Source organism: Sminthopsis crassicaudata, chromosome 2 (genome assembly GCF_048593235.1).
Source record: "Sminthopsis crassicaudata isolate SCR6 chromosome 2, ASM4859323v1, whole genome shotgun sequence".
In the NCBI taxonomy this organism is placed as follows: domain Eukaryota; kingdom Metazoa; phylum Chordata; class Mammalia; order Dasyuromorphia; family Dasyuridae; genus Sminthopsis; species Sminthopsis crassicaudata.
In genome coordinates this window covers 236,500,751-236,525,115 of record NC_133618.1, presented here as the reverse complement: position 1 = coordinate 236,525,115, position 24,365 = coordinate 236,500,751, and the positions used below count along the sequence as shown (strand labels likewise).

At 36.6% G+C, this 24,365-nt stretch overlaps 1 protein-coding gene and 1 long non-coding RNA gene across 11 annotated transcripts in view; one reads left to right on the top strand and one right to left on the bottom strand.

The window, feature by feature from the left end:
• Window positions 1-24,365, top strand: part of NFATC2 (nuclear factor of activated T cells 2) — a 274,601-nt gene that overhangs the window by 132,255 nt on the left and 117,981 nt on the right. The window lies entirely within an intron of this gene.
• The window catches only part of LOC141555611 (uncharacterized), a 110,882-nt gene continuing 90,714 nt past the window's right edge, over window positions 4,198-24,365 (bottom strand). Inside the window, exon 3 of the long non-coding RNA XR_012486279.1 lies at window positions 4,198-4,508. This is a non-coding gene — a long non-coding RNA (uncharacterized LOC141555611). The remainder of the gene's footprint in view (window positions 4,509-24,365) is intronic.

Genomic DNA, 24,365 nt, shown 5'->3' with positions numbered 1-24,365 from the left:
ATCAACAAACTCTTAATAGTCCCTGAAGACATCACTATTCTAAAGAATGATATTGCATTCAAAATCCATAGTGTTCATAAATCATAGGGGAAATTATATATATATATATATATATATATATATATATATATATATATATATATATATATATATAATATTACCTTCTGAAGTTTCAATTTTCCATTAAATTCACTTATGAAACACACCTTATTTTTCTTGGAAATTGATAAATGATGCTTGTTTATCATTGAGGTAGTAATATATATATATATATATATATATATATATATATATATTTCTCTTCAAGTATTTAGGGATTATTGTCCTAAATTACATGATTTAGAAATCTACCTACAAATGAAAAGATTTTCATTTCAATCTCTTCATTTGAGATTGAAGGCCTAGCAGCTTTCTTCAAATATCTGAGAGGCTATCATGGAAAAGAGAGAATAGACTTGGTTTGCTTTGCCCAAAGGGCAGAATCTAGAACAATGCATAGATGATGCAGACAGATAGGAAGGGAAAACCTTCCTTACATTTTAAGCCATCCCAAACAGTAAATTTAAAGGTCCACTTGATGCATTTATTGGAGATGTTAGAGAGAAGATTTTTGTTCAGATAGAGGTTGGACTAAATGACTTCTGAACTCCCTTCCAATGCTCTGATTTTGTGAAATAAATGAATAACTGGTGGGAGATTCCCCCCAATCTATTCTTTTTGGGGTTGAATTTGACTATAAGGGATGAATTAGCTGGTTCAATTTACTTATCTTGGTTACCTTGGACAGTGCCAAAGAGATCCATTTCCTTCTTCCAAATTAATCATTCCTATCACAGCAGCCAAGCAAGTAAGTTACTTAAATGATGAGGTTGAACACTATGATCTCTAGGGTCTCTTCTCTCCTATCTACAGATCCTATCATATTACTCAGCTATATATGTAAACTTCAGAGATATTTGAAGATATTTGGGATGATGGGACTTTAAATTTTAGGATGAAAACTTAGGTACTGAGTCCTTCTCCTAGACTGGAGCCAGATAAAGAGAGGACTAGAAAGCATTTTAAGCCAGTGGCTTCATTAAAAATCAAGTATTCTGCTGCTGAATGTGGGTTGAACACAGGATGGAAGGCCAGTCCTCTTGGAGAGGGACAAGTGTGGGCATGTTATTTCAAATACTGGGCCAAAAAATTCACCCACAGCTTTTGCACCTGTGAAGATGTGGGTGAAAATTTGGCTCCAAATCTGTGAGATATTAAGATAATCATAACAGATGCATTCCATCCTACACATCCATGGAAAATGTTCACAATCTGCATGGCTGGCATTACCTAATGTGGGTTCAGTTTCTTTTTTGACATTCATTTTTATGCATGAAAATTGAAATAGTGATTGGGCTTTTTCTAATGTTTTTCTGGGAGATATGAGGAGAAACTTCAGGTTTTAGATCTATTCATTCTCTCTGTCTCTCTCTTTTATTACATACAGACAGAACCTATTTCTGAATATATGTATATAGAGATATAGATATCACACACACACACACACACACACACACACACACACACACACACACATACACACACACACACACCCCTTCCTGAATATTCAGAAATGAGTTGCTTCCATTTGACGTTAAAATTCAGTGGGGATTTTGCTTTTGGGAAAGCTCATTCACACTCTTTCTTTTGCATAATCCTCATGTTTATACAGGAGAGGTAAAAAGTCAGTGTTTGTATATTTTTCATTTATTGTACATTTTTTGCAGCCAGCTTTCCCCTAAGTACTTTTTAGATTCATCTTTCTACATGTGTGCCTGGGGGAAATGATTCCCATGTGAGAACAACAATTATTGATGAAGAAGATTCACCTGCTCTTTTGTAAAAATATAAATCATGACAGCTTACTTTCATATAGCACTACCTCATTTATAAAGCACTCAGAATATGCTACTATTTTACTGGATCTTCATCACAACTCTGTGAGGATGGAATTGAAAAATAAGTTAATCTTCAAGGTTCCTACCGGTTTTAAATTTTTACAGTCTATGTGTTAATGAATAGTTTTATTGTTACTTAAATCCTTCTTTTCATCCTTCTGTTTATTTCACTGAGCTTACTGCTTCCTATTTCATCTACCTCAAGGTCACTTTTCCCTTGCCTTTGGTATCTTATCCTACTTCATAGGTCTCTTCAACATCCTCCTCTGAGCCTTTTCCACTGTCTGTATTTTTCCAATTCCTAAGCTTTCATTTGAATGGCTGGAAATTCTGTAAAATAAAAATTTCAATTCTGCTATAAACAATATAAGCAAAAATTAGTTGTTTTGCCAATAAAATAAGCCTTCCTAAGAGCAGAAGTTATATAGTGTTTTATGCTTGTGGTCACTTGCTTTTTTTTTTTTTTTCCTTATCTTTTTCTTCTTAAGGCTTTGACTACTCTTGAGACACATGAGTAATTCCCAGAAGCAGTTATTGAAATGGGGTGGATTGCAGCATTACCAATGAAAATCAGTTTATTCATCAGCACAAATAATTATTTTCTTTTCTCTTCATCAGTTGAATATAGCCATCTAGCTGGAACCCAATTTAGGCAGCATGGCATGTTATAATTTGGATTTGGAATTAGAGGATTTGAGTCTGAATACCTGCTCTCCACTGTCTATCTCACTGCCTTATCACTGCCTATGAGTATGACCTTGGACAAATCATTAACCTTCTGGGGCCTCAGTTTCCAAATCTATAACATGAGAGTGGGAGAAGTAGGTGGGAGTAGATGATCTTGAAGGTCTTTTGCAGTTCTAAAATTCTGTTTTATCCCATGACCTATTTTATTCTTTGCTCACTTATTTCTAGCCTTCTTGATTCTCACCAACATGGGTAATAAGATTCTGGAATTGACAAGAATTTTAAAAATCATCTAGGCCAAATCTTCCAATTTACAAATGATAAAATTGAGGCTGAGAGAAGCTGAGGTCACATGTATAGTAAGGTTCAGAACTGAGATGGGGACCTGATCCTCTGCCTTTTTATCCAGTACTTCTTCATGATGCTGCCTCTTAGAAAGGCTGAAACTTTCTCTTTTATATTCATCACTAGTGAAATTCAGAATGCAGAATATGTGGAGGATGGAGTCATAGGCCTCTAGACCAGAGTTATAAAAATATTTGCTTCAGGTTACCTCAGAGTGAGGCAAACCTTAATAACGAAAACACAAGCCCCTGTAAAGTCTTTAGCCAATGTTCACTGATTAACCACCAGTGCAACAATTCATTTGGAAACCTTCTTGAAAATAAGGGCAGTCTCTTGAAACTAATTACTTTTTTTTTTTTTTAAAGACTTTTGGGGATTCTTTTGGTTCATTCCACTGGCTGCCAAGTGAGCAGCATCAATCCCTACCTAACCCTTTGACTCCTATCTACATCCTCCAAAGTAGAAAAACTGATCCTTCAAAGATCTGGGTTCCAATCCTGCCTTGACATTTAAAATCAATGTGGCTTCAAGCAGGTCTTTTAACTTTTCTGTGTCTTAATTAAGTCTATAAAATTAGATGGCCTTCTCAAGATCACTTCTAGCTTCAACTCTGTAATCCTATGATCCTCTAAACAAATAACTATTTCAGGTTATGTAACTAGGAAGAAAAGATGTAGAGGAGTAGGCACTGTGAATTTCTCTCTCTCTCTCTTCTCTCTCTCTTCTCTCTCTCTCTCTCTCTCTCTCTCTCTCTCTCTCTCTCTCTCTCTCTCTCTTTCTGCCTCTCATTCTCTCTCTGTTTCTGTCTATCTTTCATTCTGTCTTTCTCATTCTCTTTCTATCTCTCTCTTTCTATATATGTCTCTGTCTCATTCCTTATCTCGGTCTTCCTCTTTGTTTTGCTATTTCTCTGTCTCTTTCTCTCTGTGTGTCTCTTTTTCTGTCTCTGTCTTTCTCATTCTTTGTCTCTCTGTATGTTTCTGCTTCATTCTCTCTCTGTCTCTTGCACACAGAGACCCACAATCTTAACATCATTCCTTATTTATACAAACCATTACATTTTACTCTTCCGTAATATAGAGTAAAACGAGATTCTTTTTTTATTTATCAACAAATTTGTCCTTATATCCATTAATGAGTAATGATACCAGAACCTGTCATACTCCAATTGAAGTGGGGTCATTATTACTAATTTAGGAACCAAAATAACAAAGATTGACTAGAGGGAGATATTGGCAAGAACTTTTTCTTCCAGTTCTTAAGGTTGCTTTCAGTACAATATAATGTTCTCATTATGGGAGCCCCTCTAGTTAAACATAGATTTTTTTTTTTTGCCATAAGGACAAAGCACTGTGAGTCTCTTAACATAGATTCTTCATGCAAATAAATTAGGTAACAGATCAGACTTTCCTCAAAATATATCAGGGCTCACTCAGCAAAGAAGGTCATCTTGAAAAAGATTCTGCCATCCACCAGAAAGATCTGATTCTTCTTTTCCATGACTTCATCTTTATTATTTTGAAGTCGTCTTTGGTCAACCTATCATGGGATGAATGGGAGAATATTACTCAAAGGAATTGTTTTGGAGTAAGCTTTTTTTTAAAGGTCTTTTTTTTAATCATAAACTTAAACATCAAGAAACAGGAGCATTTCAAAATGCAAAGGAGAAAAGAAATGATGACTATGTATGAAACTGAATGAATGAATTTTCCAAGACCTGCCCTTGACTTCACTTTAGTAGTACATAACTCAAATCCTGAATTCCTTCAAATGTTAGTATTGTCCCTCCAAATGACCTCAAATTTATATTTATTCTCTATTTCATATATACTTACATTATCTTCCTATGCTTTCCCACCTATTTACCTCCTGACTCCCAATTAGGATGTAAAGCTTATTGAGAATAGTGATTGCTTCATTCATTGAATTTGTATCCCAGGTGCCTAGCGGCTCCTGGCACTTAATAGGTGCATAATAAGTACTTGTTGGTTGCTTGCTAACAATATTATATTATAGCTTAAAATATCCAAAATGTTATATATAAATTATCTATTGAAGGTTTCAAATAATCCCACAAGGAAGGCACATAGGAGTTGTTTTAATTTTTTTTTTGGTCTGCACCCATGATTTCATGGGTATATAGAACTGTCAGGAAAAAATTCCCTTTGTTAATGAAGCGTGGCAATAGTCTTGTACTTATGCATTAGCCTTAGAGAGTTGCCTTAGGTCACACAATTAATTAATATGTGTCAGAGACCAGCTCTTGGTGCTGAGGCCAGTTCTGAATCCACATAGCCATGCTGCTTCTCCCAATGAATTAGTTGTAGCAGAAGGTGCTGTTGTGTTGTTGTGTAGGTAGGAAGTTTTTGTTTTGTTTTGTTTTGTTTTTTTGAGGTGATTTTTGAGGTCCCTTATAGCTTAGATTCTCTAAGACTGTGATTCCAAATGGTTAGGAAAGTTCATGTATCATGTCAGGTTTACTGAAATGCTTTCTCCTGAATTCCCTGGATACTGATTTTTTTATATAACTTGGCAACATACCACTAAAAAGATGAAGCTTGGGCTAAGTGATCTCTAAGCCTCCTCTTATCTCTTAGAATTTAATTTCTGAGAGTTCTTTCACATAGGATCACAAGATGTATAGGATGGTGTAGACCTCAAAGTGGAGGAAGTCCCTATCTATCAGGTAGTTCTTTTATGACATTGAATGAGAATACATATTTTAAAAGGAAGCAGCTGTGGTAAAGGTGAAAAATTACTGACCTAAGAACCGGGAGAATGGAGTAGTTTCAGATCTCTCATTATTTACATGATCTTGGGCCAATCTCAGAGCCTCAGTTTCCTGAAATATAAAATGAGGAACTTTCACTAAGATCCTTTTGATAAATGAATATTCTAGGCATATCTCAAACTAGTTTTCATAAGCTAACTGATCAATTGCTGGCAGAAATTTGGATTCTATATTCCTGCTTCAGGGGGAAAAATGGAAGCACATCTTTTATTAATAAATTGAAAAAATTGAGGTTCAGGAAAAGCCCAAGTGACTTTTTTTAAAAGTTATATTGCTAATAAATGGTCAAGTTACACTATTAATAAATGGTAAAGTTTGGACACAAACTCAAATCTGCAGTTAATAAATTCAGAACCTTTTTCATTAAATCATATATCCTTCCATCATACCAGTGTATCTTTTAGAGAAAGTATTTTATAGGAGCCTAAGGAAGTTCTGTTCATAGTTTAGTTTCATAGTTTAAAAAATGCTTTTATTTATTTTCAGTCACAGTTTGTTCAATACATAGTAGGTGCTTAATAAATATTTATTGATAGATTCAACAGCTTTTGTGAAATAGGTGGTACAGAATAATTATCGCCACTTTACATATGAAGATATTGAAGTTCAAAGAGATGGAATAACTAGCCCAAAGTCATATACTGCCGCCTATGTCCTGAGCTCTGTGAGGGATCCTGTATGTCCCCTTCTGAAAGTCTGTGAATGCCTCAGGATGTTTATCTGGAGAAAGGCTGCAGATTTGTGCCTGGCAGAGAACTGTTCTGAGACATAATTACTGTTTGTCAGATGGGTGTGCTCCCCTGGTGAAGTGCACCAACTAATGATATACAATGATTGTTATCTTGGTAGTTGGCATCTAGCAAAATTATCCAATCACAATAGACAGAGGGCTTCCAATAAATGAATATGCTGAAATGGGCAAAATACACAGAGGATCCCACTCTCTCGAGTGGAGGAAAGAGGGGGGGGGGAAATGAATGTAGTTATTAAAAGGCATCATTTTACTGGCACCTCTTTGTTCACCAAGTTGGGAATCTTTAATTGGGTCAGTACAGTGCCCATGGGCAAGTTTGTTACAAAGCACTTCCTATTCAGAAAGTCATGCAAAGTCCACAGAGAGCTTGCCATCCGCCAAGAGGAGCCCGTGGGCCAAGACTGCTACAGCTATCCCAGGAGGCCACTCAACTGTGAGTCTCTTGAGGTAGAAACACAAGCAGGGAAAGAACCAGGACAAGAAAGGTTAGGGGAGAGGAGGCAACTTTTAGATGGAGCCATCACTCAGGAAGTCTCTGCAAGGCTTTGAAGACTCAGAATCATATTGTGAGAGCTGCATTAACCTAAAGAAGCATAGTGCTACCAATAATATCGAAGATAATTTTTATTTCCACATAGATCACTATAGTCCCAGTATCTCATGGGATAGGTAGTATCAGTATTCATATCCCAACTTCACTGATGGGGAAACTGATCCCCAAGGAGATAAAGTGACTTTCATAAATTTACACAGCTACAGATAATTAGTGTTGGAACTTAAAATGGGGAGTCCAATTTTCTCTCCATTAAAGTATTTTGCTTCTCTAGTCTGGTGGAAAAAGTAGTGGTTTAAAATCAGAAAACTTAGGCTCCTATGGCAGCTCCATGGTTTACATGGTCATGTGACTGGACAAGCCACTCTGATTCCCCTGTGGATCTTTTTCATCATCAGTAAAATTCGGACTAATAATACTTTTACCATGTACCTCCCAGGGGTACTGGGAGTAAAATCTTTTGTGAGTTGTAAAGTTCTATAGAAAGAAATTGTTGCATCAGCATGGGGTTATAAGAAAAGTGTTTTGTAAACTTTAAAACACTCTATAAATGTCAATTATTAGTGCTTTTATTGTGATTGTGAAGAATTCTACTTTTTTTTGGTTTACTCAACACATCAAGGTCACAGAGTATCCAAGAAGAGGCTTTTGGAATGTCCGAGGAGACTAAAAGGCTCTATAAAATCTTAGTTTACTCAGCTGATTGAGAGTTAATTATCTACCCATGTGGCTTTTGCAGGTGAAGAACAGTAAGAAGCCTATTAGACACATTTTCCTTCCCTCTCTTTGAACTCCCCTCCTATATCTGCTTTATCATATCCCTCTTCATTGATCCATGACCTTGGGTCTGGGAACCAGGAAAGCTTATCTCTCACCTAACCCTACCCTTGGGTGACTGTGGACAAGACATGAGGATTCTTTGGAAAGTCTTCAGTTATAGTTAAGACCAAAGAAGCCCTTCCTAAAGTGTATTGAGTTGAGGGACCAGAATTCCCAGAGTATTGGACTCAGAGGGAGGAAGACCTGAATTCAAATACTGCCTCAGATATTATTAGTAAGAACCTGAGTGAAACACTCAATGTCTCTATCATTGGCAAGTTGAGGATATTGGAGTTTGGAATCCTCAAAGGTCCTTTTTAATTCTAAATCTATGATTCCTTATTCCTATTTTGTGTTTAGTTACTAAGCTTTGTCAATCCTCCCCTTCCCAGTATTTAAGGAGCCACCTTCCAGATAGTTCTTGACAAAACAAAACAAAAACAAACCCAACAAGTTCTGAAATTCTGAAAGCCATTTGCTCCTAGAGAAATGTGCCGATGCTACTGGGGACTGTACATACAAAACCAACCACAAGCCTACTTCCAGACTGGGGATGCGCTTACAAGTACACTTTTCACATTCCAGAGGCAGGGTCTGAAATGAATAGAGCAGATGGTCCCTAGACAGAAAGCCAGAGGGTACATCATTAGCAATACAGGACCGGGAGAAGTTTCTTAAGATGGGTCTTTTATTGACTTTGGCTTTTGGGGAGGAATTTTTGTCTCTGAATTAGAATGGGCTTGTGGCTCTGGAGTGAACGTCCTATTAAATAAATAATAAAAATTAACTCTACCCTAATGGCTTGTTATCGTGAGAGTGCCAGCTGTGAGGGAGATGGGGCCTGAGCCCAGATGTATAACATTCTACAATTTAATAGTTTGTTAGTGGTGACTTTTAGCACGCTACTTAAAGAAGTTTGTTGCATTCCTCTCCTTTAATTCCATGTCCCCAATAGAGGACTTAGTATTTTTTCAAAATATTTTCCTAGGATCATTGATTTAGGTTTGGAAGGATCTTTAGAGACAATTAAATCCAACCCCCTAATTTGAGAAATGATGAAACTGAGATGAACAAGTTAAATAGCACACCCAGGGGCATAAAGCTGGTAAATATCTGAGGTAGGATTTGAATTCAATTCTTTATGAATACAAATCTAGCACTGTATGTCATGAGCCACACTGCTTACCACATTTTGTTGTTTAATCATTTTTCAGTCATGTCTGACTCTACATGACTTTATGTGGAGTTTTCTTGCCAAAGATAATAGAATGGTTTGCCTTTTTCTTTTCCAGTCCATTTTACAGATTGGAGAAACTGAGGCATACAGGAGTAAGTGATTTGCTCAGAGACACACAGCTAGTAACTATATGATTTTGGACTTGAATGGAGATCTTCCTGACTCCAGGCACTGTACCATATCCATTGTCCTATCTAGCTGCACATATAGTTAATGGCTATCCTATTCATTAGAACTGGAAAAGAATTTGGAAATCATTAAATTTAATTATATCATTGTAGAAATATAGGTGTAGAAAGTATGGGAGTTTGGACTGCATCTGTCCTTAGCTTGGGGCCCATTTAAATGATTTGGTTTTATTGATTTATTGATTTTTAAATTTTTTTATTTATTTGTTTATTTTAGATTGATCCCTTATAATCTTGTTGTTGTGGGAATTGTAGAAGGCATACCTAGATAGACCAGGATCAGTTAGGAGTTTAATTGAACATTTTTACAATAATATAAATCTCTCTCTCTCTCTCTCTCTGACCACTGTTACCTCACTTTCCTCCCAGAAAATCTTCCTTAAAATAAACTGCCAATTTCTTTTTTGGAGAGATGCATTTTTATGGAAAGCTTTTTTTTCCTGCCCCATTCTATAAAAGTAATATTTTTGATATTGTGATGAATATCAATCAAGATGAATAGAGTTTACTCCTGTTTACTTCTATGCTACTCATTATTAAAATGTACCTACTTGGTGAATTTAAAATTTTTCTGTCTACTTAGGACTGGAAGGAAATCTTTTGGAATGTTGGGAGTTAATCTTCTAATGGGGTAACAATATCCAAACAACTATGTACATAGAAGATGGATGGATATGGATCAATAGATAGAGATATGTATATTTCTGCCTATCTGTCTATCTGTCTATCTATCTATCTATCTATCTATCTATCTATCTATCTATCTATCTGTCTATCTTATCTTATCTGTCTATATGTCTATCTAGACAGGGAATGATAGTGATAGAAAATGGGGTGGAGTCAAATTGGGGCAGGTCTCCCGAAAAAGGAGAGGTCTCAGCTGAATCTAAAAAGAAGCCAAGGAAGTCAATAGGTAGAGTTGAGGAGAGGGAATATTCCAAGCATGGGGGGCAGAAAATCATGAAATCAGGATTTTGTATAGTGAGAAATATCAAGATTTCCTCAGTATTACTATTAATAGTATTTTATAAATTCTAGATTATGCTGAAATTGAGAATGTGAATAAAATGTGGATCGATTTGGGTCTCTTCTGCCTTTTGAGAAGCTTAGTAGTCAGTAAATGGAACTTCTGGGAGATAAGAAATGATGAAAGGACTCACATATCCCTTGAAGAAAACTTTATTGTTTTCAAGGACTTGTTTTAACCATCACAAAAATCAGATCCTCAACAGGGCAATCAATGTGATGCTCTCCTTGTCCATTTTATATGAAAACTTGAAAGCAAGGAAGTTGACATCATGACAATATTGTCTCTTGGAAGATACCTGGATTGAAATTTTAGGGTTTATGCAGATGAGAAAATGGGTTTCATCTGAAGCCTATTACTTCCAGCAGTTAGAGAAAGTCAAAAGGACACTTTTTAATTTTAGGCTCTTCATTTTGTAAATGAAGAAATTGAGATCCACAGTAAATGACTTCCCCAGTCATACAGTAAGTCAAACCAGATCTAGAGCCTAAGTTTACTTTTCTTTTCATTGTACCATATTAGTTGTAACTTGCTTAGCATCACAACTTGGGGGGGAAGATGGCAGCTCTTTCATTTCTTCCAATTGATCAAAAGATGATTAGTAGATGTTTTGATCTTTTAGGTTATAGGACCTTATAATTAGTTCTGAAGGAGAACTCAGAGAGCACATTTTTGTGCTATATGTGTCAGGCATTGTTCCAAAGCCTGGGGATGAAAAAGATAGGCAAATTTGGGGTCCTTTCCTTCAAGGAGCTCATATTCTAATAGGAATGACAACATGCAAACAAGTCTGGATTTCTGTGTTCTGTATGATAGTGGGCAAATCACTTCCCCATTGGAGCCTTTTTTTCTTCATCTGTAAAATGAAGTGATTGGACTAGTGGTTCCTAAATCTAAAGTACCTTCAGACTCTAAAACCTATGAACTACAATCCTTTGATTCTCTTCTTCCCACTGACTCAAGGATCTGCTTACACTATTCTTGGTTGAAGCAGAAGTTAAGGAATTTTGTCAATAGAATGAGTGATACTTTATGGTGTACAAATAGATGTGTAAGATGTGCCTCATAAGAGACACTTCCTTTCCTTTCTTTACATTTGTGCCTTTGATCCTCCCTCTCTTCCTTTCTCCCTGTCTTCTTCCTTTTCTTCTTCCCTTCCTTCCTCCCTCCTTCCCTCCCTCCCTCTCTCCCTTCCTTTGTTCCTTTTCCAACTTTAACATCCTTTGTTCTAAGGTCCAGCTCTGGAATTCCATATTCTAAAAATCTTCCCAGCTCATTCATACCATGGTTTAAGGTCTCTCCTAGCTATGACATTCTCAATTCTAAGCTCCCTTGCATTCTATGTCATACATCCTTTTAGTTTTAATAGTCTTGCATTCTATAAACACAAACCTTAAAAACAAGTCTATTATTTATAGCTTGGAACTGTCAAAATTAGTGATCAAGTTTCATTCTTAGCTTTAGACTTTGGACAACTCATTTGCTTAACCAAGGCTAAGGCAATGCATAACTAAGTACAGTGGTTGTTCCTGATACCAGAGAAATGTGACCACTCCCTCAGAGTGTGGTTGGCACCATTGTTAGTTCAGAGCAAGCCAGGAAGAAACTCACTAGTTTCATTGCTTTTGCAGCCCCCTCCCCACCCTCTTGTCAGACTTGCTTCCTCACACCTGCAGTTCCAAAAGGGCAGGGCATAGGATAGCAAGAGCAGGAATGTGTGTAGGTGTGTGTAGTTACTAGTTTATAGGTAATAAATGCAGATGTTTAGGGGATGAAATTCAAAGCCTCTTGGATAGTGAAAACAAAACAAAATTAGATCAATAAAAGAACCATAAAAGCCAGGGATAAAGCTTCTCATTTAAAAAATATAATTTTAAACTTTTTAAAAAAACTTTTATTTGGGCTCTAGGAAGGGGCTATTTAGTGATGAAAAATCTAATTTACAAGATTACAGAAGCAAACTCTCAGGTCTAGAAAGGATCTTTGGTGTAAGCTAGTTGAATCCAATACTGAAGCACAATCTATCTTTACATTGTTTCTGAGAAGTGGTTATCCAATGCTTTCAGAGAGGTCCACAGAGAGCACCACCCTCGCTTCTTCCATTATCTCTCAATGTCTCATAGAATCATTGATTTCCACTTGGTCAGTACTAGTTTTTAAGGAATTGTTTTCTTCAATATTTTAAAATTTAACTGTTAATTCTCTTTTGGCAATTTTCTTGTATAGCTTTCATTTCTTTTCCCAATATTTCTCCTATTTCCTTTAATTAATTTATTATTTTTCTTTTTTTAACTCTTCTAGAAATACTTGTTGGGCTTATGTTCAGGCTGCATTTTTCTTTGAGGCTTTTTATAGTATGTTTTAGATGTTTTAAAGTTATTGTTCTCTGATGTATTTGTGTCTTCCTTAAACTTCTATATCACCCTATTCTTATGGTTGATTTATTTTTATTGTTTTCTCATTTTTTTTCCAGTTTATTAATTGATTTTGGACTTTATGTTAATATTAGGCTAGGCTCACTTTTTTGGGGGGAGATATTTGATTTAAAATGTCAGAGGTTTTTGTTCTGCTGCTTTCACAGTTCATTCTGGGGATCTGTAAGATTTCAGTGCTTTCAAAGCAATGTGATTGAATTTCCATAATCTAGTGTAAACTTACTCTTACTTTAGAAGTTTCTTTTGTTCAAATCAACTAAGGAATTAACTTCTTTGGTAGTTTCTACACTTCTATTTAGCTGTTAATTCTTTTTTTTGGATATTTTTCTTGCATAGCTCTCATTTCTTTTTCCAATTTTTCATTTGTCACATTGATTTAAAATTTGTTTTTATTCTTTTACATTTCTTTAACTCATTTGACTCTCCCTTGGTTTTGGCCTTCTCCCTTGGTTTATTCTGCCACAGACTTCTGTATGGGAATATTGGTTAGAACTGAGTCTTCCTTCTGGTCTTGGGCTCAGAACCACACAGCTACATTTCTGGAATTTGTTCCTTGCTCCTTATACAGAAAGGCTCCTGCTCTCTCTTGACTATTTTGCACTCTGGAAATTATGACTTGGGACTTGATTGTGGGTGGCAGAGATATCAGATGGCATCAATTCCTGCTTCCAGTGCAAAGACAGGAATCCCCAGGGATTTTTTTCTACCCAAGTGGTTTTCAGTATCCTTACCATCTCTAGATGCTGAAAAACTCTTAACTACTATAGATGCTTTCATTGATCATAACATCCTCTGCTGCACTATGTGCATCCTTTGCCTCAATGTCCACAGACCATTATGTCTACCTTCTTATGGTTCCCTGGGCTTTGACTTTTTCTTGACTTTCTCAATCAGAACTCAATCTGATGTGCTTTCTAATTTGGTGGGAAAAGATGTATAGGATGTCTACCATCTTGATTCCACCCTTCTCTTTCACTTCTCAATGTCTAACGCCACTGAAAGTAGAAGGAGATAATGTTTGATTCTTGTTGCTTTAACTGATTTAGAACCAAATAATCTGGGTTCAAATTTCAGTCCTGTAACCTATTACTCATTTGATCTTGGGCAAGTCATCATTTCTCTGAACATTAGTTTCTTCATCTATAAAATAAAGCGGTAGGAATAGATGACTTCTAAGGTCTCTTTCAACTTTAAATATAAGACCCAAGAAGGACATTGACAAATTGGAGCCCATTCACAGGAGAATAAACAGGATGGTGAAAGAACTGTAGACATTCAACAATTGGTTAAAAGAGAAGGGAATGTTTAGACTGGAGAAGACTAAAAGTGGATATAATAGGTGTCTCCAGATATGTGAAGAGCTATCATAGATTAGATTAATTTTGTTAGGCAAAAAAGGGAAGAACCCACAGCACTGATTTGAAATTGTGGAGAGGATGATTTTTAACTTTTTATATGATAAATCTTTCTAATAGTTAGCCCTGTCCAAAAGTAAAATGACCTGCATTGGGAGATTGCAGGATAACTACCACTAGAGGGCTTTGGATAGATGACCACTTCTCAGGAGGAGTCTAGAGGGGATTCTGATTAAGTATGGATGGGTGGTGATCTGTGAGCTCCCTTCCAACTCAGAGAATCAGAGAATTTTAGAGGAGGTGTCAGAAGGAAGAACTCAGAATTATTCCTGAGAATTTCTCTGGCAGGCCCACTGTGCTTTTCCTCTGAAATAAAAAAGAATTCCAATCTTCATCATGAATGAATTGATTCAAACATCAGGCAAGTAAAAGAGTAGGAAAGTTCCCAGTATTTTGGCTCTGACATCCTCAAGTGACTTGTCATTTAAAAGAGTTGAGGAGAAAGACAGAGAGAAAGAGAGACAGAGACACAGAGAGACAGACAGAAGTAGGAGAGAGACAGAGACACACAGAGACACAGAGACAGGCAGAAAATTGGAGAGAGATAAAAAGACACAGAGAGAAACAGAGAGAGGTGGGAGAGGGGCAGAGAGAAACAGAGAGAGACACACACAGAGCAGTGGGAGAGAGACAGAGAGAGAGACAGACAAAAACAGGCAGAGAGACAGACAAAAACAGAAAGAGAGGCAGACAGACTCACAAACAGAGAAAGGTACACAGACAGAAAGACAGAGGGAGACAGACATAAAGAATATAATCTCTGCCTGTTTAAAAATAGAGCAAAAGCAATAAGTTCAGTCTCTCCGAGTCCAACTTTCCAATTGGATCCAACTGCCCAGTCTGGACATTAGCTCACTAGAAAAGTGTCTCTGCCACTAGATCAGCCATATTCATTCATTCACTTGTTTGTTCATTCATTCATTCACAAAATTTGTGAATTTACACAAACTAGTATTTGCTGAATACTTAGTATGTACAAATATATATCATAATATTTCTTCTGTATTTAAAAATATTTGTGATTTCATTGTCAATTTCTTCATATATCAGGAAATGTTTCTTTGAGAATTGTTAGATCTGAAAGCATTTATCATTTGGTGATCAACTTTCTAAAAATGAGCTTCTGTGAAATTAGTTCAATTCATGCACAACTTATACATATTTGGTTGCCAGAGTCAGAAAACCAGGGTTTAGATCTCTGCTATTTATTTTATTAATTACATGTGTGATCCTGACAAATCAGTTCCATTTATTGGACTTCCTATAAAAGGAGAGATGACATGGGAAGGATCCTGAGTGTGGAATCAGAGCACCTGGGATCAAATTCTGCTTGCCACTGACTATTTATTTGATTTTGGACAAGTCATTTAACTTCTTCTTAGTCTTGTTTGTCTAATCCACTTAACTCACTGTATGATCTTGGAAAAATCACTTCCTTTCCAGGATAATTTCATTTTCTGTAAAATAAGAAATTTAGACTAGATGGCCTCTTGGATTCCTTATATCTCTAACTTTTAATGAATCTATTTTTGAAGCAAACTATGTAGTTTATGAATTAATCTTCACCAATCTCCTTGATTTTTACTGCATAAAGACAACAGCTAAAATACCACTCTTTTTCCAACTTTTTTTTTTTTTTAAACAACAGAATAGGTTATAGGTTAGAAATAGTGACGTGGAACACCTGTAGGAGAGACTAGTCTATTTGGACAGTAGTCCATTCTGACTAGAATTGAGGCATTCCAGAGATCTCTGTTGAGTACTTGTTGCTAGTCAATTTTCAGCATTGCCTTGTACACATACAAATATTTCTGTATGTGAATTAAACTTAAGGGAGCCCAATTAATTGTTATTTTGGCCTGTCTCAATCTCTACACTGGAGAGTTTTCTTCTTATTATTGATGTTTCAGAATGATGCTTCTAAGTCTCTGAGTTAAATTTTTGAACTCGTGCTGAGTTAGCTACACCCCATTTTTGTTAAAGTCTTCAGAGCACTTTCTAAAAATCCTCCATATTCAGAGAAAGATCTCTGAAGCCAGACTAAAAACTTCAGTTTTTAGTTATAATTTTTTATACCAAATTGTCAAGATGATGGGCTGTAACTAGAGTGGGATTTTGAAGAAAGCCATTTGATGGGTATTTCACACACACACACACACACACACACACACACACACACACACACACACACTCTTTCAATTGTTTAATTAAGCTCTTGACCAAAGTTTTATTTTCATTATTAGTTGACTCTTTTAACCTCTTTAGGTCTCAGTTACTTTGTATTTTTAAAAATTATTTATGTTTCCTATTTATATTTTTAAAATATTGATTGTTTTTAATTTTGAAATTCACAACAAGAAAATGAAGCATTTTATAAAAGTAAACAAAAAACAAAAATAAAAATCAGAAAAATATGCTTCTGCATGAAACAAGTTCTAATACAGAGGGCTGTATTTTCTTTCGAGTATTTAAAAATTCAACCTGGCACTTTCAAAACTATCCTCATTCCTTTTGGACTTCCTCCTATGCTATTGCACATTTGGTATGAGGTCTTGCTGAGTCCTTTTCAGAGTTACTCATCCATCTTTGCTGTTTATGTTCACCAAACTCTCTTACCTGTGGCTCCAAGAAGCTGCAACAGTGGCCATACATCAATAACTCCATTTTGGAATGGATTTATTTTTGCAGACAGTTTAAACTAGATTGAGTGAATTATCTCATGTTTTAATTAGGGATTTTGAGTATATGAAAGTCAATTGGAGCTTAGTGACTTGCCCTGACTCACACAACTAGTAACTGCTAAGTATCTGAAGCTGGATTTGAAACCAAGTTCTCTTGACTCCAGGGCTGGTGCTGTATCCACTGTACCATCCAACTGCCCCTTAATTAGGGATTTGAATTAGAAGGGCTCTGAGATCCCTTCCAACTCTAGACCTGTGCTGATATGACCCTTCTACATTTTCTGCAGAGTAAAGTGCATAGATGTATAACACAGATATGACTTAGCACTCTTTACCATTCTATGAACTCAGACTAAATGTTTAGCCCAGGTATTAAAATCTTAGCTCTTTAAATTATATTACCAATCTCTGCTCCTCCAAGAAACTTGCCCTGACTGCCCTAGCTTCCCTTCTCCCTAGTTTGAATTTCAAGTGGATTTACTAATTTTTACCATTGTTTGGTAAAGACCTCCTGGTCTTAGTAATTGAGTATCTCCTCTGCACAGTTAAGCTTCCAGAGGGCAGGGACTGTGCCTTCTACTTTTTTGTTCACAGTAGTCACTTGATCTATTATTTGCTGGATTTTGTTTGGAAATTGTTACAGATCTGTAGCATTTGCCCAAAGGCAGATGCTTCCATTATGTGGGGAGTCCCCATCTATGGCATTCACTCAAAAATGTGCTGGCCAGTGGATCGAATAGAAAATTTATTTTCTTGTCTTCAGAAACCAGTATTTGCCCCAGCATTAACTTTCTCCATCAACTTTGTTATGATAGCAAAGGCAAGTTCTATGGAAACCATTGTGAAATCCATCTCTGGAGCAGAGCAGAAGAGATCAGAGATGAATGTGGCTGCGGGAGAGTTGGGGAAAGCCATTTCTCCTTTTTTTCTTGTTGTTGTTGTTTGTTGTGCTTGGCCCAGGATAGCTTTGGATTAGGACACTAATTTTTCAGGGGGGACCCAAGAGAAACCTCCGCTTTTTTCCACCCTAGCAATACAGCCAAGCTGGTGCAAACGTCCTCCTCTTTCCAGCTGCTCTCTTCCAAACACACCCCTCCTCCTAAAGATAGCCTTTCTCAGTGGCCCCGGCTGGTGGAAAGCATGAAACATGAAGGGATTAGCCCAGGAATCCATCTGGCCTGACAGGCTGGGTTTCCCTCTATAAACAAGAGTGGTGTTTTCAGGCTCCGGACTCTGTCTTCCCTTCTGTGCTAACTTATAGGACAGCCAGATTTCAGCTGTGGTAACAGGCTAAGCTGTTTCTGGGGATGGAAAACAGAAACCAACCCCTTGCTTTTCAAGCTTCTTGGGTGCTGAGAAATTCATGCCCAGAAGAGTTGGGAATGTAAATCTCTCTCTTTTACCTCATGCTACCCTCCACTCCTTTTAGGAGAAAAGAGAGTCTAATTTCCCACTGGTTTCATGTTCTGTCAGAGGTGGTATTAAATGAATTTACATGATATTATTACTCAGTATTAGCAAGTGCCAATTTACATCTTTGCCCACAACTGACACAAAAGCCCTTTTATGCGATACTATTTTTCACTGAATATCAAGTCCCTTGCTTTATTTGCCTCAATCTACTGGGGGTCTTTATAAAAATCAATTTAGAATGAACTGCAATCTCATTAGCACTGAAGCAATTGAAATCTATCTGATTATTCCATCCCCTTTTCAGGAACCTTCCATGAATCCTCACTGACTCCAGAATAAACTCTGAAGCCTTCATTCAAAGTAGATAGCTCACCACGATAGCACACCAACTGACCTTCCTTGTTTTGGCTTCCATCATTTGCACACAAAATTATCTGCAATCTCTTTAGGCTCACCATGTATTCTTCCATTCTGAAATTATGATATTCCTTGAATCATGGCTACAGAGCAGTAGTGAAAATATTGGCCTAAAAGTGATGAACTTTAGTGGTAATGAATGGTTTGAAATCATTGACTATTTTGGGATATAAACTTAGGTTTTCTTGACTCCAAGGCCAGTGGTATGTCCACCACACCAGGCTACTTTTTCCAGTACTGTATCTTATTAATATTTTATACATTTGACTTCATATAGTTTTATCATAATTTCAGACCTGTTCACTTATTGATTAGATGACAAGTTTCAATCAATATTTTTACAGCCTAATACCTGTAATCATTATGATCATGGATCACAAGGCTTTCTTAAGCCTTCTTTTTTAAGCTTCCTTTACTGCAAAACTCTAGAGAAGGCATAGATTCATGAATTTACTAAAAATTTTTCATTGTGTTTAGTGGAACACTCACCCATAGACCCACTTACCCGAAGGGAGGGCAAAGCAAACTGAGACTATAGACGGAACCTGCTATCTCATTAGCAGTGCCTTGAAGCATTTGAGATTACCAGCCCCAGAAAGTGCCTAGGGGTATTAAAAAGTATATAAAGTATACTAAGAGCAGTAGGGGACATACTAGGGGAACTAAAAACATGTAAAGATATACTCTTTCATGTCTGAGCTCATACATGCTTCTGGGAAGGATCTGACATGGTCAAAATTGTTAGTATGCAAGAATGCTTTTAGTCATAGCCATTAACAGAGGACCTAAAACATGAGTCAGTCAGCGTTTTGGGTACAGAATGGATCAAATGAAGAAGAAATTTCTTGTTAATTTCCTTATTTCTCTATTTGTACCTACTGGATATAAGTGAGTAGCAGTTAAAATTTCACCTCTGCCCCTACCAACGTAACTTGGCCAAGTCACTTAAGTTCTGTTGGTCTCAGGCTCCTCATCCATAAAATGAGGAACTTTGAATTAGATAACTTAAGGTCCTTACTAGGTTTAAATATATGATCCCATACAAAAGAATAATTATTTAGATCCAGAGACTCCCTTCCTTAGATCTGGGTGGGTTACATGACAAATGATCCTGCCTTTGAATCTGGCCAAGTCCCTTCTGATCAAGCACTGTGCATTTATCATTAATGGCAATATTCAGCCATCACAATTTCTTATTTGTTGACTGTTATGATATGCTTTGCACAAAATGACATATAGTAAAGTACATTTGGCTAAGGACCAAGTAAGCATTCAGAGGCAGATTTATAATAGCTCTGTTTCTTAATTAGGAACTCCCTGTCATCTTTAAACCCAAGCCCCCCAAATTTATAGTTATGAGGGACCATTCATTCACTTGTGGTTATTTGCCCATCTATTTTCCCTAGCCTGGAATAAATAGTAAATGGTGGCTGAGCATTTAGGAGCCAGGACAGAAAAAGAAGAAAAGGATGTAGGAGTTGGCAGAGCTTGGCTTTGAGAAATCTCTTTGGTTTCCAGCTGGCTTGACAAGCAGAGCATCTGCTGCTTATACCTACCAAAGCCGGAGAAAATTTCCAATATGGAAGAGTATAGTGTGCCAAGAAGATTACACTTAAGAGTTAGGAGAGATCTTCATATCTTTGTTCTGACACCATTGAGTATGTGATCCCAGACAAGACACTTTAAATCTATTTTGTTGACTGGGTTCTTATATTACAAGTGGTCTGTAAGCAGATTTCCAGAAGGCCAAGGGAAAGATCATTGAGTTCATTGTTATGATCACAGGATCTGTGTTCCAGTCTTACTCCTGCACTAATTTATATGACCTCAGGCAAATATCTTAACCTCTCTGGGCCTTAGTTTCCTTCTTTATAAAAATGAAATAGTTGGGGGGGGAGGCAGCTAGGTGGTGAAATGCATAGAACACTGGCCTTGCAGTAAGGAGGATTGAGTTCTAATCTAGCCTCAGACACTAGATATGTACTACCTGTGTGACCCTGAGCAAGTCAAGTAACTCTAATTGCCTCCATAAACAACAATAAAATGAAGTAATTGGACTAGATATGATCTAAAAGATTCCTTTCTGCTCTAGAAAGATGATCACAAAAATTGAGTTATCCAACTTGGCCTGCCAAAATATTTGCTCACTACAAAGTAAACAGTAATACACTTTATAAATATCAGTTATTATTATTCCTAGACCAGCACCTATATATTCCATATAACTAATTCTCAGGGTAACTTGGGTTGTATGACCTCTGAAATATCTTTTGAATATGAGATTCTAACCATATTTTGCTGGATACTTTGAGGATCTAGACCAGGCTGAAATTATTCCTTCATTCAAAAACATGAATGAATGGTAATGTACTAGTTTCTGGGTGGATGCAAAGATAAATATGAATCACTCTTTGCATTCAAAGGAAGTAGGGAAGATAAGACATGTAGATAAATAAACTTATTCAATTGTGACCATAAATGAGGAATAAAAGCAAAACCAAAACGTCAGGAAATTTCAGATGGGAGAAATCACTTCTGATTAAGGGAATCAAAGAAGGCTTCATGGAGACCATGACATTTAAGCTGAACTTGGAAGGTTGGATAAAATTTCAATAGTCAAAGTTGGGCATACAGGAAACAGTATGATACAGAAGTGGGTAAGTATTGGGTATATTGGGGGAACCACAAAGGATTTATTTGGGATATAGGTTAGAGAATATGAAGTGGAATAGTTGAAAACTAAAGTTGTTCTTCAAGGACCTTGCATTCTACTATAGTGGACAATGAGGACCACACTGTGGAGAACTGGAAATACCAGGTTAAGCGGGTTTAGCCTTCACTTGGCAGGCATTAAATAGAGAAGTATCGAGTGCTATTCAACAGGCAAGAGACAAGACCAAACTTGTATAGTAGGAAGTTTAACTTGGAAAGATGTATGTAGGATGGATTGCAATAAAGAATGACAAAAGGAAGAGAGATTGCTGTTTGAGAAGTAATAACAAGTTTAAGTCTGTGACCTACTTACCTACTAGTCAGCAACTCCCAATGGTCTATCTGCAAAACCTTTAGTTTCCCCAAATTTGTGACAAATGGGGCATTTGCAGAGCTTGAGAATATTACTAGCAGGCTATAATGGGGCCTTTCTTTCACTTTTTGAAATTCTTAGTTCTCCATAAGCACCCACCCTTACAGTTAATAGAGAGGTCTCTCTCCTTCTTAACACACTGTAAGATTATGAATGTTTAAGTTGATTTCTAGATTAGACAAGGACAGAATTGTGATCAGCCTGTTGGCTACCCAATTTTTAAGTTGTCACCATGCCAAGAGAGAGCATAATATAATAATAGGTATTTGTGTAGTATATTTGTATAGTATTTTAAAGGTTGCTATGTGTTGCACATTCAGTATGTCATTTGACCCTCATTACAACTTGAGTTATGGACTGCAGCTATTATTATTCCCATTTAACAGATGAGGAAACTGAGCCTGAGATTTTGTCACTACCTCAAAACCCTCTAGCTAGTAGGTGTCAGAAATAGGATTTGAACTCAAGTCTTAATAGCTTTGAGTCCAGCACTCGATCTACTGCACAATGTTGAGGAAAAAAATGTTTATCTCATTTCCAATAGCTACTAATACATAACTATAAGCAAATCACAATTTCTCTGTCCCTATTTTCCTCATCTGTAACATCTACCTAAGAGGCAGCTAAGCATGTAGTGGATAGAGTGCTGGAGTTGGAATCAGGAAATCTTCTTGAGTTTAAATAAGATCACTGGAAATGAGAACTATGAGCTCCTAACACTCAATTGCGAAAATCAACTAATTTTGAGGGATCTAGGGTAGATATATGCATAACACATAATTCATATGTGTGAGTACACATGAAGCAGCCAGGTGCTTCAATGGTTACAGCACTGGGAGTGGAATCAGAAGACCTGAATTGAAATCTAGCCTCTGACACTTACTAGCTGGGTGACTCTGGACAAATCATTTAATTTTGTTGGCCTTAGTCCACTAGAGAAGAAAATGGCAAGCTTCTCCAATAACTTTCCCAAGAAAATTCCATGGACAGTATTGGTGTGCTATGTTATTTATATTTGTGTCCATGGGGTAACAAAGAGTACCACTGAATAACAACATATGTATATGCACAAACACATATGCAAATATACACACAAGTATATTCATATACATGTTCACACATTTAACATGCATTTACATATTATATATACATATTTGTTTATGTATTTTAGAAGATATACATATTTATATGTGAACTTCTTTAATACAGTAAGTTTTTGATAGAGAATAATATTAGTTATATTCTCAAAATTTGAGGGAAACCCAAAGTTTGTGCCTATAATCCATGCCTTGCAGGAAAGCTGATTAGTATCTGGGTTTTTTTATTTTAGGATTTATAATGAAGCAAAGTATACGCTTCCTAGCACTGGTTTGAGACAATATATAATATAGAGCCCTAAATACCTCATCTTTTTCTTGTTCTAGATCTTTCCCTTGCCCCCTTCCCAAACCCAACAAGATGAAACAAACCCATTTGAACTGGTCTAGATGTTACAACCATCAATCTGTCTTTTAAATCTACCCACCAAATTTTAATCTATATAATGCCTGTATTGGTATCACTTTGGATACAGTTTTAAAACAAAAGCATTTTTCTCAGTCTCTATAATCCTCCCTTGCCCAGAGCTGAGCACTAAGCAGACACTTTCCCTCCCACTCTAAGCCTAAGGCACTGGACTCCTTTGGCACCTGTGCAATTTCCTTGAGAATCCTTCACATCATTTTTTTTGGAGAGAGGGTACTTGTTTAGTCCAAAGTTATCCTTGATTGGTTATAACTTTAGGTTAAAGGCATCAGTGAGGAGATTGGTGTTTCTTAGTTAAATAGAATGGAGCTTCATGTTGGACAGCAACATCACAGTGTAGGAAGTTTCTGGTGAGGAACATCCTGTATGGATACATGCCAGTACCTTCTCTGAAAGTCACAGTCTTTAGAGTTACCTAGAACACTGGAGGACTAAGTGATTTATCTATGGTTATACAGGTAGCATATACCAGAAGTAAGACTTGAGCCAGATTTTTCTGATTCTGTCACCAATTCTCAATTTTCTATGCTGCTCTGCCTCTCATTCATAGTCAAATAATAGTAAACATAAATCTATAAGAATGAAAGAGCTCCAGACAGTGGCAAGAATTCTCAGTATGGCCATGGCTTTGACCATTGTTAAAACTACCCTGTAACATCAGAACTTTCTTGCAAAAAAAAAATCATGATAGAATTCAGTATCAAGTCTCATAGGAGAGAATGAGAGAATGAGGAAGATAAGAGCTTGGATTTAAAGAGCAGAGAAAAATGGCATGATGTTCCCCAATAAGAATTAAATTTAAATTATCTTTGAAGACATCTTTGGAAGCAGAATATCTTTGAGATCTCTCAAGGTTGAGGTTTTATTTGTTCTTGGTGAGTAGATATGAAGGTCAGTTATTCTGTCATCTCTCACAGAAATTCTTCTACTGATTATCACCTTGGTCTCTTACTTAAAATCAAAATTTCAGAACTACTGATGCTTACTCATTTTGAAAGTTGTTGACTGTTTGTGATGTTGCCCCATAATTTTTCTCGTAACCTCAGACAATTTGCTG